This window comes from Octopus bimaculoides, chromosome 18 (genome assembly GCF_001194135.2).
Source record: "Octopus bimaculoides isolate UCB-OBI-ISO-001 chromosome 18, ASM119413v2, whole genome shotgun sequence".
NCBI classification, from domain to species: domain Eukaryota; kingdom Metazoa; phylum Mollusca; class Cephalopoda; order Octopoda; family Octopodidae; genus Octopus; species Octopus bimaculoides.
In genome coordinates, this window is record NC_068998.1 from 8591011 (window position 1) to 8612978 (window position 21968).

The following is a 21968-nucleotide window of genomic DNA, read 5'->3' on the forward strand; positions in this document are numbered from 1 at the left end:
GTATGAGTGTTGTTAGGTTTTAATCTTATTTTATTCCATAGTGAAAATTAAGTGTGATTGAAGAAATGCCGTGAACAAAATCAAATTACTCAGAAAATTAGAGTGAAATTTTCCGTTTCGTTCAATAAACAGAACGGAATAAGAGGAAAGTATATTACAATTAAAAAAATTCTTGAAAATATAATTGATCACATTTCCTTATAACACTTATTGTCGTATTGTCTTATCAAAAAAATCTCTTGGTTACACTAACAACAACCATATGGGTCCGATTATAAATTTTATATGTACGGAAACTATGAAGTGCCTACTGAAGATGCTGAATAATATTGATATTACTATTGGAGATATTAATTTTGTAGATACAAAGAAGTGATATATTACGAGGTCGCTTTGACTTAGTAGCAATGGCTGTGAAGTCGTTCTCAAATTACAAATCACCGTCTTTAATACACTAGATATAGATTATTTTAAATAAACCTGCTACATATATATATATATATATTTGAAGGTTTGGAGGTGATGTACGGAAATTATATAGAAAAAGATTTTAATTAAGGTACTCAGAAACCTGGATGTTTGTACATTTACAGATTTTTATTAATGTCACATTAAATGAAGCGCTTTTCACCTAGTCGTGTAGGTTTTTCAAATTGATATATATATATATATATATATATATATATCTTAAGGCGGTGAACTTGCAAAATTGTCAGCCCACGTTCCTTCATGTATATGCATATACATTCATGCATATATTTTTAGATATGTGTGTATAATTGCGTGTTCATACGTATACGCAAACATATGTTTATCGGTCACTTAGAAATAATACTTAGTTATATCTTATTTAGCAGACGCTCAGTTCGTCCCTATCTATGTAACTGAAACTTTATACACGATCGATGTGTCGAAGCTATATTGCTAATCCCAGCCGAATGTCCATAAATGCGGATGTGTTACGGGCAGAATTTCGTTGTGTGTAACAAAGTTTTGTTAAAGGTATCATGACATATGGTAACTCAGTCAGATCTTGAATAATATTTACAATATATTTCAATCTTAAATTAGTACTGTTTATTGAAAGACGTCTAATCGATCGTCCGATTAATAACATCGCAACTGGCATGCACCCCATAATCATAAGTGATCATCTTTCCATAATTTCATTCCAGTATAAACTGTTTTTATTACATAGAAATTATGTAACCTTTTGTGAAATAAATAACACAAAGATTACACAAGTATTTCATGATTTCGTTCCAAGCTTTAGAGTTGTCTAAAATTACAAACATCGTCTTCCATATAATAACGTGATCATTGTCTAAAAGAACATCGTTAATTAATTAATTAATTAATTTCAATGAGATGAATGAGCCCTTTCATCAGGAAATAAAATTGAAATGTGAAAATCAAAACGCTGTTAGTGTTTGGGATATAACAGACGAAACATAGAAAAAAATAAACATCATACACCATTCTTATATGGAAAAATGTATGCACATATACATATATATACACGAACACATATCTACACATGTATGTGTATGAATTAATATATATACATATATGTATGAACTAACATACACACATATGTGTGTGTGTGTGTGTGTGCATGGTTTTCTAAAGTAACATTGTAAAAATTAGAGCTGTTGTTAAGAAAAACTGATAACGAAGAGGTTGAGAGGAAGATTCACACAAATATTTCTACAAAACTTATAATTTTACATAATTATAAATATGTGTATATATTATTCTTCAAGAAATATGGAATTCACAGTACGTTTTGGCCATCTAGTGGGGGGGGGCAGCGGGCTGGCAGGATCGTTAGCACAGCGGGTAAAATGCAGAGAGGTATTTCGTCCGTCTTTACGTCCAGAGTTCAAATTCCACCGGGGGCGAACTTGCCTTTCAGCTTTATCATGCTTGATAGAATAAGTACCAGTTGAGCACTAGTGTCGGTGTAGTCGACTTGCCCATTTCGCGAAATTGCGCTCTTCGTACCAAAACTTGAAATCAATATACGTTTGTGTATACATATATTTACTCAAGTAGCTATTGCACTTGTGTGTGTGTGTGTGTGTGTGTGTGTGTGTGTGTGTTTGTGTAAGAGAGAGAGAGACACACACACACAGACAAACAGACAGACAGACAGACAGACAGACAGAGAGCACACACAAATGTATTTCATTTCATTATCCCATTGAAATGAAGGTGCAGAGTCGGGAGTCTCTTTAGCACAACGCACCAAACGCCTAGCGGCATTTCTCCCGTTTCTTTACGTTTTACGTTCGAATCCAACCATGACAGACCCCGCCCTTTATTCTTTTCGGGTTGGACAAAGTAAAGTACCAATCACATACTAATATCAATGTAATCAACTTGCACCCTTTCTTTGAAACTTCCTGTCTTGTGCCTACCGTGGCAAGGATTATTAAATTGGAATAATTTTTAAGGACATTTTAATAAAACTGACGCAATTCCGTGGGTACATTTTTATAGCACTTAAACACCATGTTTGTTTTAACTATATTCTTTTATTTGTTTCGGTCATTTGACTGCAGCCATGCAGTAGCACCGCCTTTAGTCGAGCAAATCGACTCCAGGACTTATTCTATCTATCTAGTACTTATTCTATCGGTACCTTGTGCCGAACTGCTAAGTTACATAGACATAAATACACCAGCGTCGGTTGTTAAGCGATGTTGGGAGGACAAACACAGACATACAAACACAAACACACACATACATATACATACGACGGGCTTCTTTCAGTTTCCGTCTACCAAATCCACTCACAAGGCTTTGGTCGGCCCGAGGCTATGGTAGAAGATACTTGACCAAGGTGCCACGCAGTGGGACTGAACATGGAACCATCTGGTTGGTAAGCAAGCTACTTATCACACAGCTACTTCTGCGCCTTTTCGGAAGAAAACATGGAAGGTTGCCCTTAGAACGTCTTCTGTAGGCATGATAGGTGTTCTACCACTGCATTTTCTGTACCTATTTTAGAAACTTTAATCTTACCAGCGGGAATTAAGTTATTGACGTCATAAGAATTTATATATCTTCGAGTGAACCTAAAATAATTAGTTTTTGGAACACTAGATCTCGAAGTACAAAACGCTATATCGACAATATACATAGATGTATATATGTGCGTGTAGGCATATTTATGTGTATGTATATATGTGTTTGTGTGTCTATATTTATGTACAAATGTAAGTATGTGTGTATGTAAGTGGTTTAACAGAAATAAATGTATACGAATAAAATTTCACTACTAAGTATAATGGTAGCCATATTTAACCTATTACTTCCTGTATTGACATTATTATTTTATTGCAACTCTTTAAAGCCAACTACATCAAATATTTAACGTAAATATACAGTTGTACATTTATATGTAGTCTCACCTCTAACGGAACTAATAATACCACAAGTATTTTGTTTATATTTTGATTAGTCTATTCAAATATAAACATGTTACTAGATTAAGCGAGGAGTTGCTGACTGTGGCGCTGAAGTAGTGAGACAGTGAGAGAGAGATAAAGAGTTTTTAAAATTATTAGTGATCTCTAAAGCTATTTTTCCCCAATAACCAAGTTATTTCCGTAATAAAAATCCAAAAAATGACTAAGAAATAAAAGAAATGAGGTAAAGTGACCAATCTCTAATATGGCCTATAAAAACTGACGAACAAGTGAGTCTGAATTGGTGCATTGTAGTCGTCAGTGATAAGGTCTTAGATGTGTAGTGAAACAGTTTAACACCTTATAGTATGCTTTGTTATCGTTAATGAATAATTTTTAATAACCTTGTTGATTATCTGCGACATCGCTGCCTGAACAGTCACTGAAATTCTATATATTACAAACAATAAGATTTGGTTGTATGCAGCTACCGGATGCCTACCACCAAAGAGACGGAGGACGTGAAAATTACGTGATCTACCTGTTTCAGTTCCCGCAGCAGACACTTATCCGGTGCCAGCCAGCTATAGTAACATGTGTCCTTTAATGCACCATGCGTCAATAGGAGAGGCCTCCCAAGGTAAATAAGACAGGATTCGGCGCTCTCACAATAGAATCAGGTTAAGGTCGATATATAAAGGCCAGCAGTTTCAGGGTCGGGGGCATAGGTCGATTAGATCGAACCCAGTATTCTACTGGCATTTATTATATGGACCTCGGAAGGATGAAAGACAAAGTCAACCTCGACGGGATTCGAACTCGGATCGTAAAGACGGACTAAATACTGCTAATGGTTTTGCTTAGTGTGCTAACGGTTTTTCCCAGCGTGCTGACAATTTTACAAGCTCACCGCCTTAAGCTATATATATATATATATATATATATATATATATATATATATATATATATTATGTACAGAATAGTACTATATATCCTAAAGGAATACAAGACAAATTCTACCTCAGTGGGATTTGAACTCATAACGTACAGCGTTGAAACGAACGTGGCAATAATTGTCTCCGACGAATGCATGATTCTACAAGCTCTCTACCTTGCCGCCTTTTTTTTGTGTCTGTCTCTGCCAACTATTACTAATTTCTAAATAAAATCTGTGAAGATGCGTAGGACTTCACTGAAGTTTAACGTGTAACAATTAATGTTTCTGTTATTCAAATACTAGTGATGGAACAGAGATTCTTTGCAAGAAACCAGTTCCTTACTTACTGACAGAATTCAAATAATTACAACAGAAAGAAACATACCTGACTGTTTATCTGTGTTTGAAATTGGTGCTGTCTCTCTGTAAACATGTAATTGTTTTAGTTTCAATGCAGCTATTTCAGATAAAGTCACTAGTCAAGCAAGCACAACTAGAAACTATATCCCATTCTCCCCGCTCATTCTGCCCTCTCTCACACCCGTATTTCTCACATTTTCCATGCATGCACACACATATACGTACGTCTAAGTTACTTTGTCTTTTCTATTTCTCACTCTCTCTCTATCTGTCATTCACTCACACACATACACGTACACACAGACATACACTCGCTTACTTTTCACACAAACACAGATGCACATATCTTACCCCTCCCTCGGCTTCTTTCTCTATATATACATATACACACATATGTATATACACGTGTGTGTAAGGACGTACATATATATATACACACATATACTCGTCTAATATATATTTGTATGAATGGTGTATATATATTATATATATATATATATATATATATAATGCATACAAACGTATAGGCATGCATATATGTATGTGCATACTTACATACATACACAAATAACGGTTTATGTGCGTTTTAAATCTTATATATGACACTTGAGCGATGCAAATTTTCTCAATCTGAACACACGATCTCCGATGATGTCACTTGCGAAGCACGTACAGTTCCAACATTGCTTTTCAAAGTTCCAACTTATAATCTGATCAACACAATACTCTGCTCACAAATAAACACATCATATCAAACAAAACACGAGAGAAATGGCAGACTATTGACTAAATTGTCTGACTATTTAATTTAGTCACTCCACTTTCTACAGTTTGAAATATATTAGGTTAATCTTTAGCTTTTAATCGTTCTAGATCTAGGGTCAACCTCTGTCAATCAGAGCTGGCGGCTCTTTATCTGGAGTGCGACTGAGTGTGTGCAATGTTTGTTAGTGTGTATGTGTGTGCGTGGAGGACTGACAGTTAACTAGTAATCTACGCATGCAAGCCATCTACTTCCGTGCCACGAATGTTTATCCAAAGAAAAAGCCGCCTATTTAGGGTCAACATAGATGGCGTTGTAGGCATTATTTTCAGAATACAGAAGGGTGAAATAGAACCCCTTTAGACATTTCATGAGATTTTACAATTAGTAAATAGGGCATTCGAGTCATGATCGTAAGGTTACCAGTTCGATTTCCGGCGGCGTGATGTGTCCTTAAGTAAGATACTTTATTTCACGTTTCTCAAGTCTACTGAACTAGCAAAACTGTGTATTACCTGTATTTCAAAGGGCCAGCCTTATCACATTCTGTGTTATGCTGAATCTCCCCGAGAACTACATTAAGGGTACGCATATCTGAGGAGTATTCAGCGAATTGCACTTTTATTTCATGAACCGGCTGTTCCGTTGATAGGATCAACCGGAACCTTCGTCGTCGTAACCGATGGAATACCAATTCCAATTAAATATATTGCATTTGTATAAGCAGATCGAATGTATCCAAGACATTATTCAATGCATCGTCACCATTACCTTTCTCTGTAGATTGTAAAAATCATTTGACTGCTATTTCTTGCAAGTCAAGCTTTCGCATGGAGGCTTAGTTTTCCAATTACTATTCTATTCTTTAACACTTGTTTTACATATTACATTGCGGTCATACAAGAGTCGTTTTAAGACAAAAGCATGGTTGATACGATGGAGATTTGTCTGTTATTTCTAGCAAGTGTATACAGACCGTCTTGAGCCCTCCTCCTCGTTGATTCATCATTGTGATATCGGTTTAGTATTTTGAATCTCATGAGCTACACAATAATTGTAAAAACTGATACTAGCTGTGCGTTAACATGTTTCTGTAATGCGTGTTTGAAAGTAAAACAAATATTTGCGTCTAGTTATAAAATATTAAATCTAATTTGTTAATTATTCTAATGGTCAATATAATACTTTCATTTCAAATTTTCTTTACAGCCTATTCTCTTGTTAAATACGAAACCTCATTACTAAGTTAATTAGAATTTTTGATAAGAGGAAATTTTAGATAAATTTTCGGCTTCTATCATGAGAACAACGAGCTAGAGTAAAGATTAGTGTATTATTAATTAGAAAATGTCACTGACCGCATATTTATAGAACACAATTTTCCAATATCATCAACATCTTAAATAACCAAAGTAGGGTTAATTAAATACGGTGATTAAGATATACTAGAAGTGAGCAAACGCTATTCACATAGACGAACTACACGAGTTTCCTTTTCGTTCAAAGTATTGCAAGGAATGAGATAATTTCAACATTTTGTAAATACTAATAAATGTGGGTTGTAGCGGTCTGTATCTATAAGGTGGGAGTCTACAGGCCAAATGTTTACTCGACATACCATTGGTATTCCACTGGTCTGCTCTGCATTATTAGACGTAACGCGTGACTTTAGGTGGAACTCATCAAGTGCTTAAGAATGCATTTCAAAGTTTTGTACACACAACTTCTCCATATATAGAACAAATTTCTAGAGCGGCTTTTGCAGTTTTAGAACCGTGACTGGAACCCGAAAATTTGCAGATGTCGGAAATGCTATTTTCTTTTTTTTTTTCTAATTCACACTCTATCGTCATATATTTGAAACGAGTTCAAAATTATTCAAATTTCGGAAATGATAAACAATTTCTATAGGGGAAGAGTAGAACTACAAAACATATATATAAAACAGTACGATAAAAAAAGAATATTTTTTCTCGTTTTAGAGAACAGCGGAAAGAAACGAAATCATCTCTTCGACAACTAAATAGTTCTATAGATCAAAACCAATCTTTTCTACTCTAGGCACAAGGCCTGAAATTTTTGGGGAGGGTGCCAGTCGATTAGATCGACCCCAGTACACAACTGGTACTTAATTTATCGACCCCGAAAAGCATAGTCGACCTCGGTGGAATTTGAACTCAGAGCGTAACGACAGACGAAATGCCGCTCAGCATTTCGCCCGGCTTGCTAACGTTTCTGCCAGCTCACCGCCTTATAGATCGAAACCGTTGAAATACGCTGTGGAGCAATTCTGGTAAATAATTTATTAGTATTGGTTATTACTAAATATATTTTACAGCCGTAAATATTTTCGCAGAAGGGTTAAAAAAAATTCTGACTTTCATAAAATTACTAAAGTTTATTTTTAATGCAAAAAATAAATCCTGAATTTGGAATAAATATATAATCTTTTAGCAGAAAACAAACAAACAACTGTGTATTTATTATTAAAATGATTATCACATTGAGAAATATATCTACTTATTCTTTTTGTTGGTTTATTGCATGCATCATTTGAAAAAAAACCCTATCATTTTATTTTAATACAAGCATGAAAAACAGTTGATATATTATAAAAATCACAAACACTATTTTAGATAAATAAATAGAAAGAATTAGAAAGAAAGCAAAAATGTTGGAGTAAAATTAATCTAAGAAAACAAACATTAATCCAAAACAGAATGATCAAAAGAGATGCATTTTTCTTCCATTAAAAGCATTATGTCTCTCTATGTGTATGCAATATCTGTGAGTGTATGCGTGTGCATATATATACATATATGTATAGAGAGAGATAGTGGGGAGAAAGAGAGGGGAGAGAAAGATAGATAAACAGATAGATGCATGTATATATATAATACATACGTGCATAACCACACGTGTATATACGTAAATAAGATCAGACATACCTTACCTTCCAACCTATTTTCATATATACATACATACACGCATACATACTTATATATATATATATATATATATATATATATACATACATACATACAAGCATACATACATACATATACATACATGCATGCATACATACATACATACATACATACATACATGCATGCATACATACATACATACATACATACATACATTTGTTGATTTTTATATCTGAGAACCTTCAGTTGCCAGGGTGTCGTGTGAGCTAACATGAAACAAATTTTATTAAACATGCAATTGCACAGTTTGAATTTTCAGAGATTAAAAAAAAAAGGACCAAGGAAATAGAAACACGTATACGAAAGCATGTGAAGAATATAGATAGAATTTGGAATTCTCTAAGGAAATCTGCACTTCTCTATTCCATTATGAACTCAAACAGCTGTTATTTCCATTTAATCAATACACCTTGAAACACAAAGTGCCCACTTATATCTGAACACTACTTGCTTTTTTGTCAGACAAACAACTTAAATTCTACATGATAGAAAAGAAGTGCGTTTTGTTCAAATTGAATTTACCTGGTTTGGTTTAATACTTTACGATTTGTAGCGATTTAAAATGCTCTTCAAATTACACAAAGGGCAGCCGTTTTCTCGCTTGTATTATATAATAAACTTCTCAATTAAGAAATTAAATCGTCTAACAGCGTTAGTGATATGATTTTATAAGATCTCCTAACCCACTTAAAGCGCATTTTCGAGTCGTCAAACTTAAGATATAAACTTTCTAAGTTTTCTTCTCAGACACAAAGATTTGCAATTATTTCAAGAGGGAAGGAAATCATATTCAGCCTTGTTGATTTAATAATAATAATAATGATAATGATAATAGTGGTTTAAAATTTTCCCTCAAGGGCAGCCATTTTAGGGGAGGGAATGAGTCGATTACATCGGCCCCATTGTTTCACTAGTACTCTATTTATCGACCCCAAAAAAGGATGGAAGGCAAAGTCGACCTCGGCGGAAATTGAACTCAGAACGTAGCCACGGCGATTGAAGAAGAAGAATAATATCAGCAAAATAATACCTTAGGAAGGAGAACCCATGGTTGTGTTCAAAATTCTACCAGGACACCTGATGAAGACTGGAGAGCAATATCAGCCGAAACATTGTAGTAACAACAAACAAGATAAGGACAAATATCCATCTAATATAAATAATGTACAGAATTCTTCATCTCAAAAATTTTAAACAATAACGATTTTGTTTCTTAGTTGAAGTATCTTGGATGAAGAGAACATCACGAGTAAAGACTAAAACCTTTGTTGAGATTTACATAAGAGATGAGAAGAGAGTGATGGAGAAAACGGTGAAATGTTATAAAAATATGCAAAATAAAAATAGTATACAAAGACAATAATAACAATAAAAATGGATTCTAATTTTGGCAAAAGGCCAGCAATTTCAGGGGTGAGGGGCTAAATCGATTACATAGCTTCCAATACTAAACTTGTACATATTCTATTGACCGCGCCAAAAGGATGAGAGGCAAAGTCAACTTCGACGGAATTTGAACTCGGAAAGAAATGTCACAAAAACAGTTTTTCCGGCTTGTTAACGATTCTGCCAGCAACAACAAGAATGGTGATGATGGCGAGGAAGAGCATGGTGATGACGATGATGATCATTTTCGTTGTCGTCGTCGTCATTTCTTTTCTTCGGCACAGGTGTGGGAATAATATTAATATAGCTGACAAATATAAGACTACAACAAAACTGCACTTAACAAAAGGTAACATTGTGTTTGATATTGTAGTGGCAGAGAGCAATAATATTTATAACAAATATAGACACAGAAATTAGATAATCAGATTAGAACCACGAACAGAAATATTTTAATACAGATGGAACTAATAGCACACAAGACATAGATGAAGGAAAAATTAGGAAAGAGAATAAATTAAGAAAAGAGAACTCTGTGAAGTAAAAGCACGCAACGAACTGATTAGGCTCTTAGCCGAACGTTTGTACGGCGCTGGGATCGATCCTCGAACAGGGTAATGTGTTGCAGTCTTGAGCAAGCCAATTTGATTTATGCTGCTCCAACTATATCAGGCTAATATTTTTCGCTCTATATTAATATCGTTACCTTCAATTCTCCTTTCTGACTCTGATGGAGTATACGTCGATATTTGGCTGTGCGCAAATTTCGTCTCTCTTTTCAAAGTAGGTATCCATGCGAGTAATCATCTTAAATGATTTTGAGAATTTAGTGTGCGAAAAACTAGTTTACTTTTGTGATCTTATTGTAAAACATGTGCGCATGAACAAGGCCAAAACTTAGAGGGACCTCTGGTGGAGAGGACATTTGAGAAAATTTTCAGTTCTTTGTTTTATGGATTCTGGAGCGTTGTAAGACACAATCCATCTCGGTGGACTTTCAAGAAATAAGATAAAAAGGATGTGATATGTGTGTGATCTACCTGGAAGTTCCCTTTTAAAAAAATTTTTGTTTTACTTTTCTTTTTGAAGGGTTTGTGTCTAAGTAGTCTTTATTCTTTCAGCTACCAAAATTTCTGCTCCGTATCTATACACAAAGCGGCACTACATCTATCCTAAATATATCAAACTTATTGCTGTAAAACTATTACACATTAGCATATATATATATATATATATATATATATATATAAGTGTGTGTATCAAGATAACTAGATACATACAAACATACGTGCGTATGTGTATATATATATATATATATATAATTCACACACACACACACACACACACACTATATATAATTGTCCACGTATAAAAGAGAGTTAAGTTCTAGACTTATGAAGCTGTTGATAATGCACCATCATTTTTTAAAACATATTTCAATATATTTTCTCTACACAGGAAATCTGATTGACACATATTTATGAAAAGTTGATAAAAAGCTGCAGGCAGTGCACAGCGCTGAATGCACCAACAGATTATTCAGTTTGTATTATTTTATGCAACACCTGCAACTCTTTAAAACTATATTTTACAGAACCAAAACCATTTATATACAGAACACTTTGAATAGTGGCAGAAATTCTTTTAATCTATTGAATGCTATAGTTTGAATTCTTTACCAATTATGCTATCATAGACCAGATTTCTGCAGCGATTGAATCTTATATATAATGCAAATTACCTCTACTGCTGCTAATGTAATGTTATAAAGTTGCATATTTCTAGAGTATGGTCTTTGGATAATAGTTTCATAGTTTCACAGCGCTGTCTTGTGTGTTGGTTGAAATAATGCGCTTCCTATGATGTCAACACAGTCTTGGCAGATATCGTGTTGTCTGCAGCGTTTTTGCTTTTTTTCAGTTACCAAAAGCCATGTTTACAATTTGCGATTCTTGTGAAAATATACTACTTCAATAAACCAACAAAGCCGGCGGGGGTGGGTACGTCTTGCATGTCTGTTATCAAAGCCCACATTCTAACAACATTGTGTCGTTCCAGACAGGATAATTTTAATGGTCTTCAATAATTTCCAGTCTCCACCGAAAAACACAGTGAATATTCTTCTGCATAAACAGAGAAAGTAAATATAATTAATGGATATGTCTACAGTAGAGTATTATCTCGACTGAGTACTGTGATTAGAATTGCCAACATGTTCTCATGACAGTCACGGAAATATTTTTTTTAATCTGACAAAAGCCAGAGAATCTATTGTTTGGGAAATAAATTTGTTGCGCTACACTTTGTATTCCTGAAAGAAATATTTGAAAAAGCCAAAAGGTTTATGAGTAATGATAGTGACTTTATACATTAGAACTTTCTTTAGGTAAATGTACACATGAATGTTTTGATAACAAGAATAATGGCAAATGCACTATTTCAGAAAATCGCTGATACAATTTGTCTGCAACAATAGAGTTATTCTTCGAGTTTCTTATCAGAAAATTCTCATTGTATATTGTATCTGTTGAATTCTATCATTGATAAAAAAAAAGTGTTTTAAAAACATTGTCTATCATTATAGATATCATAACAAAGTAATGTTTCCGTATATTTTAATGTATATGCCGATAATATCATAATTAAACAATACATGCGTATAAGAAAATGTCGTAGGTTTTATGAAACATTGCTTTTAACAGACAATATCTTAGTCTAATGCTGAACGTGTATGCCCCAGAGGATGGATACTTATTTGTCATTACATTGGCGGTCATTGCATTCAATGAGGTTTACTTATGTACTACTAGTGCTTTTGTCCTTCCATACTACTAACACTAATATTTCTAAACATTGACCGTTTCAATACTTCGTATGTATTGTTTATTAATGATATTGTTTCGGTGAACTAATTCTTTCATTCTCAGTTTGATCCCATTTCATTCTTGTTCTATTACTAACAAATAATGCCCTTTGGCAGGGAAAGAAATATCACAACTTTTAATTTTCTCTGCTTGCTAGTCATAAGGATTTTACTACTTTCCAAAGAAGGTCTTCATTTTCTGTAAATCCATTAGTTGAAAGATTGAGAGAGTGCTCAAATATAATTTGGCTGTCATTTCAAGTTCATGAGACAGATACAGCTCATGTCCTTGTAGATCATGAGTTGATCAATGTTCGTAAGACAAGCTTTGACCAGAGCAGGCATTCTAGGCATTCTGGATCTGAGGAGAAACATTTTGAACAGAATGTAAATTTCAAATGGAGACCGGATGAGAACAGTCATAGCGAAAGCGAAATTTTAAGGTGTATACATATATACATACACATATATATGTGTGCGCGTGCGTGCGTGCGTGCGTGCGTGCGTGCGTGCGTGCGCGTATATATATATATATATATATATATAGGATTATTCTATTATACAGACAGATATACACACACACACGTAGATAGATAGTTAGATAGATAGGTAGGTAGATATACAACAAACACTTGATACATCATACCATTCTGTACAATACAGTACAAGGAAGTTATTGGGGTGAATAAGTAGAGAAAAGGAAGAAAACAATCAAAAACTACTAGCAAATTTACGGTAAGTCATAATAATAAAAAATATAAAGATCCCAAAAGAAGAAACTAAACAACTCATACAGATTGACACATCCGACCAAACAAACAAATGAAGAAACCACATCACGACAGAATCCACAGATCTACTGCTTATGAGCCACCATTGTAGAGAAATATCTTATTTTACAGCAGGCTGGTTGTTCACCCGAAAAATTGTACCGTCAAATAGCGTCAAAAAGAACATGGAAGAGAAATGTGTAGTTGTGAAGAGTAGCTGCGGGTAACGAGGGAAATTATTTAAGATAGAAAGAAGAAAATAGAAAAATACGTTAGCATGAAGTAGATTGGAACTGAAAAAGCATTTGATTGCCAAAGATATTCATAAATATTGGAGGTATATAAAAAAACAAAAGAGCACAAATGTTTAAACAATGCATTTATTTTCTTATCTGAAAGCGAAAAATAACAGGGCTGTTTATGTAAGACGCTTGCTTTGCAAATATATAGTTTCGTTTCATTAACGCCACGCTGCACCATGGGCAAATGTGGCTCAATACAGCCCCCGGGTCGGCCAATGCATTCTGGGTTAATGTGAGAAACTAAAATCGTATAGAAGTTAAAGTGCTTTGTGCTATTTCTTCCTGCTCATTGCTTTCTAGTTTCGAATTCTGACGAAAACAACACCAACGTCTTCTCAACGATTAGCCGGAGGTGATTTTTTAAATGAGAGTATCTGAAAATAAACTCGACTGCTCTTGCAAGCGAGAATACTAAAAACGAACCCGATCAGCCTCAAAAATTAAGCGACAAAACAGGTAAAATAATTCAGACTCCTTATCCGGTATCCGATCGATCCCAAACTCTAATCAGTGTGTGCCAATGACAAGGCCAAACATCCCTGGAAGTTTCATTCGAATTCACCCAGCAGTTCTTGAGATATATTGTCCACGGAGAAGCAAACAAACAAACAAACGCGACTGAAAACTATATCTCCGCCTTCAATAAGGCAGAGGTAATAATAACTTGTGGGAACTTTGGCGGGTTGTTGATGGAGGTATCACCAGCTAATATGTTATGGCAATAAGTACCAGTGATTAACTGGTGATTTTCTTAATCAGCAGAAAGAATGAATATAAGATCGACGTTAGCGTTATTTCAAATCAAAACGTGAAGTACCAGAAGAAATGCCGCTGAACATTTTGTCAGACGAACATTTTCTCCATCATCATCACCATCATCATCATCATCATCACCACCACCACCACCGCCGTCGTCATCAACATCATCATCATCATCATCATCAGTAGTATTAGTAGTAGTAATAGTAGTAGTAATCGGGCGGTGAGCTGGCAGAGTCGTTAACAAGTTAGACAAAATTCTCAGCGACATTTCTTCCAATGCTTACGATTTGAGTTCAAATTCGGCCAAGGTCGACGTAGATTTTTATCCTTTCGAGGTCAATAATATAAGTACCAGTGGGGTACTCTGGTCCATATAAATTAGCTTGTCTACACAGATTGTCTGCCTATTGTCAAAAGAGTTCCTTCTTCTTATTATTATTATATAGAAAAAGTATTTTTGTAGTGGCCAGTTATTTCTTCACTCTCTTGCGATCTAAAAATGATGTCGAAGTTACTGCTTTACTGCACAACACAGGAAAAGCAATTTATTTTGGGGTTTTGAAAATAGAATTCTGAGTCAATAAACAGAAAAAAGTTATTAATTTGGTTCTCCAGTTCGATATAAAGTGAAACATCTTAATAGCCTGTGCAAGAGCTTTCCAGATTTTCATACCATGGTTCGCAATGTTTATTTTCCCATAGCCGCTACTCGCTTATATTAGAAGACGAAAATTGAAAGCAATTTCTCGGAGTTAATTGGCAGGGATTTTTCAAATAGCTCCGATTTCTTCGCATTTCGTTCTGTTTCTACGTTTGCTTATTTATTTGTTTATTGTATTTGGAATTTATAGGAGAAGGGAAGTTTCTTTATATTAAGATGAAACTATTTATCATAAGAAGATAATACGCAAATTGTATATATGTAATCATATATATACATGCATATTTGCATGTGTGCTATCTATGTGTATATATATATATATATATATATGTGGGGGGGGGTGTACGTCTATACGTATATATGTATTTGTATATGTCTGTATGTATGTGTGTGTGTGTGTGTATTTATTTTGCTATGTGTACTCTCAAACACACACACATATATGTGTGTGTGAGTATGTGCGTGTCTATCTCTGGTATATAGGTATGCATATATGAATGTGTAACGTGGCTCAAAAAGAACTAGTAAGAAACTAGTAACTACCTGTAGTACAGTATAACCATCAAATTTATTGATATAACTACGTAGAATGTATCAGTAGAATAAAGTAGTAAATTAGTTAGATATATATCCGCATACATATGTGTGTTTGCATGTTACTTTCCATATATACACCCTTATGTATGTGCTTATAAAGATATATATATATATATATATATATATATATATATATATATTTATATATATATAATATAATATATATATTTATATATATATACGCATAGACACACACATACATATATATGGTTCAAATGTACAGAAAACAAAAGACAGAGACAGTTGAAGGAACAACAAGGAGGTGTATTAGCTTGACGCTGGGGATATATGGAAAAGTCTTTAACGTTTCGAGCCTACAATCTTTACCAGAAAAAGATGAGTAAAACTATGTAGGGAGCGAGGGAGAACGGAGAAAGAAAAATATTTCGGGATTAACGGTTCAGTAGACACGTTAATACATCATTAGAAATTATTTTATTTTCGTTAAGTACCGAGACAAACTTTGAAACATGTAAGTAAAGCACCTTCCATGGATCAGTAAATGTGTTTTCTTTTTATTGTCCAAAGTTTGTCTGAGATGTCTTACTCAGATATGAAGCTATTAGTAACGCTATGTTGATCCATGCAATGAGAAAACTATCGCATATACATTTACTATATAATTGTATTGCATTCTCTGTTTCGTCTATGTAAATTCCATTACAGTGTACCGTATATATGCATATATGTATGCATGTGTATATGTGTGTGATTGTGTGCTTTGTGCTTAACTAGTGTGCTTGCATATGTAAAACCGTGTGTGCCAATGCCTATTAGTAGTCCACGGTTATTTTGCTATTTATACGCATATATGACTGATATCCTCGGAGGAAATTGTGACGAAAATAGATGAGGTGTGGATCTGCCGACTCTTTGCATCTCAGGGTTTCGTCAATATTCCATGTCCTGTAATTTGACAACGGCTTTTATCATTTTCCTACAATTCCAATTGTTGCTTTATCCTTTTCTTTAAAAGATAGCACAGAATGGTTTGTTAAAGAAGAGGTTCGTTTAAAATCAGTCGAACGACTGTATAGATATGCCATATAAAGATTTGCAGGTGGAATACATGTACCGATGTGTTTTTGGAAAATATGCTCTAGATAAACAAGAGCTCTCGCCTATCCAGGATAGACAGATGTCACATTTATCCTTAAAATGATTATTATAATGATAATAAAAAATATTGATTCCCAATTAGGGAACATTATTATTAGCACTGGACATTTTGCCCGGTGTGCGAACGCTTCTGCTACCTCGCCACCTTGATGATGATAATAATAATAATAATATCGTTGTGTAGATAACAATGGCATCCTTCTTTTAATTTTGACTATATCTTCAGGAGGAGTTACCTCAATCCTTTCTATATTAACCAAAATGAAGTAGATTGACAAATTTATTTTTTGAACCAGTTGAAGACACACAGGATGTCGAAATATCGTTCACTAGATGACAATGGCACTCGTCTTTTAATTTTGATTCTTTTAATAACAACAACAATAATAATAATCATTATTATTATCAAGGTGGGTAGCTAGCAGAGTCATTAGCACACCGAGAAAAATGTTTTGTGCTATGTCGTCTCGTCCGTCCTCACATGTGAGTTCAAATTCCACTTGGGTCGAATTTGCCTTTCCTTCTTTCTAGGTTTCGGTGTCGATAAAAATATATACAAGTTAAGCAGTGGACTCGATGTAATCCATTTAACCCCTGATCCAGAATTACTGGCCTTGAGCCAAAATTTGAAACCAATGTTTAACGGCAGATAACCAGTGACACGAAAATCACTGCATTATTTTTTTTTTCAGTTTAGATTGTATTTCAGTGCAGACGCAACATAACAAATAGATCTTCATATTAAGAATGTTATTTATACCATGATCTATAATCTGAAACAAAGTTATGGATAATTTATAAATAGTAAAATTTTATACATCCATAGAACTAACTATTGTATATGTAAACGTGTGTGTGTGTGAAAAATAGATTTGAGTTAAATAATTCAGTGTTTGGTGAGGAGCGAAAAACATCCTCTCGTGAATGATAGGATAGGAAAGTTGCCAATTAAATGTGTTTACTTTGAAATGAAGCTGACATCATATTATCATAAAATGGTTCTAAGATACTTAAACTATAAGCGAAAGGAAGAAGAAAAAATACAGCATCGTTTTCTATCGACTTAAATAGCACGATATATACACTGAAATTCTATAATCAACAACCGACTCCTGCATATTCATACACACATTCGATACGCATTTATTAAAAAATGAAAGAAATATGGCGCTTGGGGAGAGGTTTTTTTCCCCCGCTTCCTTAAAAAGAACCCTCAATAAATTGTACTATACTTGGAACGATAAACAATAATGTAGTTTTACTATTTCATCATTACACACGCACATACTAAAAATAAATACAGCCCAACATCAAAGTATGTTTAATTTCTGGTTGACTGATAGAAGCATTGAGGGATACCACTGATTTGTAAAAATGTACCATCCACTAATAGGTGACTAATTCCATTGATCTCAGAACAGGAGAAATATTAATGCTGAACTAGAGTTTTTTTTTCTGGTATTGTATGAAGAACTTCATTGATATGATAATTATTTCTTCAGGGCGAAATGCTTAGCAGTATTTCGTCTGTCTTTACGTTCTGAGATCAAATTCTGCCGTGGTCGACTTTGCCTTTCAATCTTTCGGGGTCGATAGATTAAGTACCAGTTGCATACTGGGGTCGAACTAATCGACTGGCCTCCACCCCTAAAATTTCCGGCCTTGTGTCTAGACTAGAAAATAATGCTTGGCGGTATTTCGTCTGTCTATGTTCTGAGATCAAATTCCGCCGTGGTTGACTTTGCCTTTCAAACTTTACGGGTCGATAGATTAAGTACCAGTTGCATACTGGGTCGAACTAATCGACTGGCCTCCACCCCCAAAATTTCCGCATTATTAAAAGTTAAATAACTTAGACTTGAAATAAGCAATTGTTTGTGTATATGTATGTTTGTGGGTGCGTGTGTGCTTGTTAGCGAATGTGTGTACGTGTGCATGTGTTTGTGTGTATGGGTGTGTGTGAGTGTGTTTGTGTGGGTGTATGTGTGAGCGTGTGCGTGTGCTTGTGTGAGTGAGTTTACAAGTGTAAACCGCCAATAATATTTGGAGAAACATTTATTGTAAAGTTTAAACATGAGCAAAGGTATAAAATATCATGCTAAAGCTCACACAGCTGGACTTTAAGATTCGCCCACATCTTCGCCCACAGACCACAGAAATCACGTTTCATAGCGCTATTCAAACAGAGCATACTTTGTTACAAATGAACACAACACGGACAGTATGAAAGCTTCTTTCGATTAAACGGCACTAATTGTACTGCACATACTTCACAATACAACGAAAAAACAAAGCTACACCACCCACAAGACAAATACGTGACACAATCCAAAGAAAATAACGCAGCAGGCACTCGCAAGCAAGCATGAATTCGTATCATATAACATTCTTTCACTAATTGTTTTAGGCTTCTATGAAATCGTCGAAAGCCATTGACACCTTCTCAGCCCTCCCACTTTTGATCCAGCAGTGTATCGATGATATTAATACCGAAAATATAAATAACACCACCAGAATTCGGCTATTATGCAGTTACTGCTGTGTATCCTAGGCATGGCACCTTGAGCAAGTGTTTTCTACTATAGCCTCGGACTGACAAAGCCTTGTGAGTGGATCTGTTAGACAGAAACTAAAAGAAGCTCGTCTCTCTTGTCAGTCATTATGATAGGGCTTCTTTGACTATTGAGTTATTTCTAGCAATGCTGGTACCACTTACAATGAATCGAGCCCAGTACTTCTTTGTTTAAGCCTAGTAATTATTCTACCGGTTGTCTTTTACCGAACCGCTAGGTCTTAACAAGACACGTGACTCTTTATAAGCGTTCAACGAGTCCATCTTTTAATTACACATGGGTGTTAATGTCTATCGCTACAACAGGATAAACAGGCTCTGAAATCCCAGGCAAGGCACTAAAGTAGATCACAAGACACCCGAAGAAGACAAGGACGTATGCAGCCTAAACGTAGTGAAAAGAACAATGAAGACACCACTCCGACAAACTCACATACCATACATTTGTTTTCTAATAAAATATCGCAACGCAGAAACACACAAACCACACAACACACTCAGAACAGTCACTACTCGCCACTAAAACAAATAACGTTTATTACACAACACAACACACTGATAATGTAGTCATCACTAGACCAGAAAACTCACGCACCGTATACGAAGAGCCATCGCCACTCATGGAAATAACACGACACAGATTTCAAATATACTGCACAATAAACGTACAACACATCAAAATTACAAATGCCACAACGCAGAAACTTTCATATAAGATATAAACACACATCAACATTTAAAGGGTAGTGATACACATGAATCATATGGCGTAGTGGTTAAGAGCGCGGGCTACTAACCCCAAGGTTCCGAGTTCGATTCACGGCAGCGACCTGATTAATAATAGTAATAATAATAACAATAATATAATAATAGTAACATCGTTAGGAATGAGAACCCAGGTTTGAAATTTCCCCAAGACACCTGACGAAGGCTGGAGGGTACATCAGCCGAAACGTTGTGTCAACAACAAACAAGATGAGGACGAATATGTGTCAAATGTAAATAATGTAAATAATTCCTCATCTCTTAAATATAGAACTGTAACACATAAATCAGTATCGTAATTTGCTTGAAGCAAATAAGATAAATATTTTGCAAAAACTTTTAACAATGCAGGTGTGTAGTCGAGCAGAATATGTATGGTGATGTCAATGAAAACAAATAAAGAGAGACGATATTGTATTAACTAATACAGATTGATTAATGATCCTATAGTATTTCGGAAAAGATTCTCCTTTTCAAATAGAAAAAATAACTTAAAGAGATCGGAAAAAAGTGTTGATATCGGCAAACCGTTCTAGTGTGTTATAACAAAAGGGCAATGGAGGTGGACCTCACGAATAATTAGAAAATTACCTAAAACCGTTGAAGCACAATGAAAAACCTTATAGTAGTTCGTAACAGCGGCAAAATATAAAAAATAGGAGAGTGTTAGTCGGTTACACTAGCTTCAAAGTTTTGAATACTATATTAATGTATATTATTTCATTGAACTGGATATGTATATACATATACACACATTATATATATATATATATATATGAGACAAAAAATAATTTTTGTCTCTTTTCATGGAAACAAAAAAGAAGTGCTCAAATGTAATTGAGAAAGAGATAAAGAAACATTGATCATATATAAATATTACCACGGTTCTTAAACATATAAAATATCCATATAGAAAAAACACAAAAGGTAAAAACATATATGCGAATAAAAACAAAGATATATAGAACGGCATATGAAAAAGGTAAATACAATCGACTAAAAATTATATATATATATATATATAAAGGTTATAATGAACACAGGTTCGTGTGTCACATAGCTAGCTAGAGGCGATGGCTTCTTGGAGCTAATCAATGGCAACATTCGTCCTATTTTCTTTTTTTTTTGGTCTGTCATGTTGGCTTGGCAATAACTATTAATATCCAGTACTGCTGCCGTAGTCTCCTTTAGAGAGACTTAGATATATTAATCTTTCCATATATATATATATATATATATACATGCGTACATATGTATGTGCGTATACATATGTATATACATGTGTACACACATGAGAGAGCGAGAGAGAGAAAGTGTTAAGTACTTGTACATAGTATGCGTAAATATCTGTATACGTGTGTGTAAGTGTATATAAAAGAACGCTCTCTCTATCTATCTATCTATCTCTACCCCCCTCACTCACTCAATGCGGAAAACGAAGTAACTTGAAAACAAACACAAAAACGCAAAAAGTACATAAATGAATAGAAAAGCAAGGAGCATCAGAAATAAATTTTTGCAGAGATATGTGTATTTGTAGAAAACGATATAAAGAATTGGATTTCGTTGGATTATCTTGGAGAAATAATACGTTTTACAGCATCACCTTTTTGCCTACTCACCACCTTTCAGTTCCTTTCGTTCGAAGCAAAGAAAAAGAGTAAGACACAAACGCAGCTGTATTTTTAATGCAAAGTATGAATGCATGTAT

General features: G+C 34.5%; 1 long non-coding RNA gene across 3 annotated transcripts in view; it reads right to left on the bottom strand.

Annotated features, from left to right (window-relative positions):
- LOC106882780 (uncharacterized) overlaps positions 1–21968 on the bottom strand; it is a 397572-nt gene that overhangs the window by 245129 nt on the left and 130475 nt on the right. Inside the window, exon 1 of one of the 3 annotated variants that reach the window (XR_008266021.1) lies at positions 4736–4837. The exons of the other annotated variants lie outside the window; for them this stretch is intronic. This is a non-coding gene — a long non-coding RNA (uncharacterized LOC106882780). Of the gene's footprint in view, positions 1–4735; positions 4838–21968 lie in introns of those variants that run through there. 3 annotated transcript variants of the gene reach the window in all.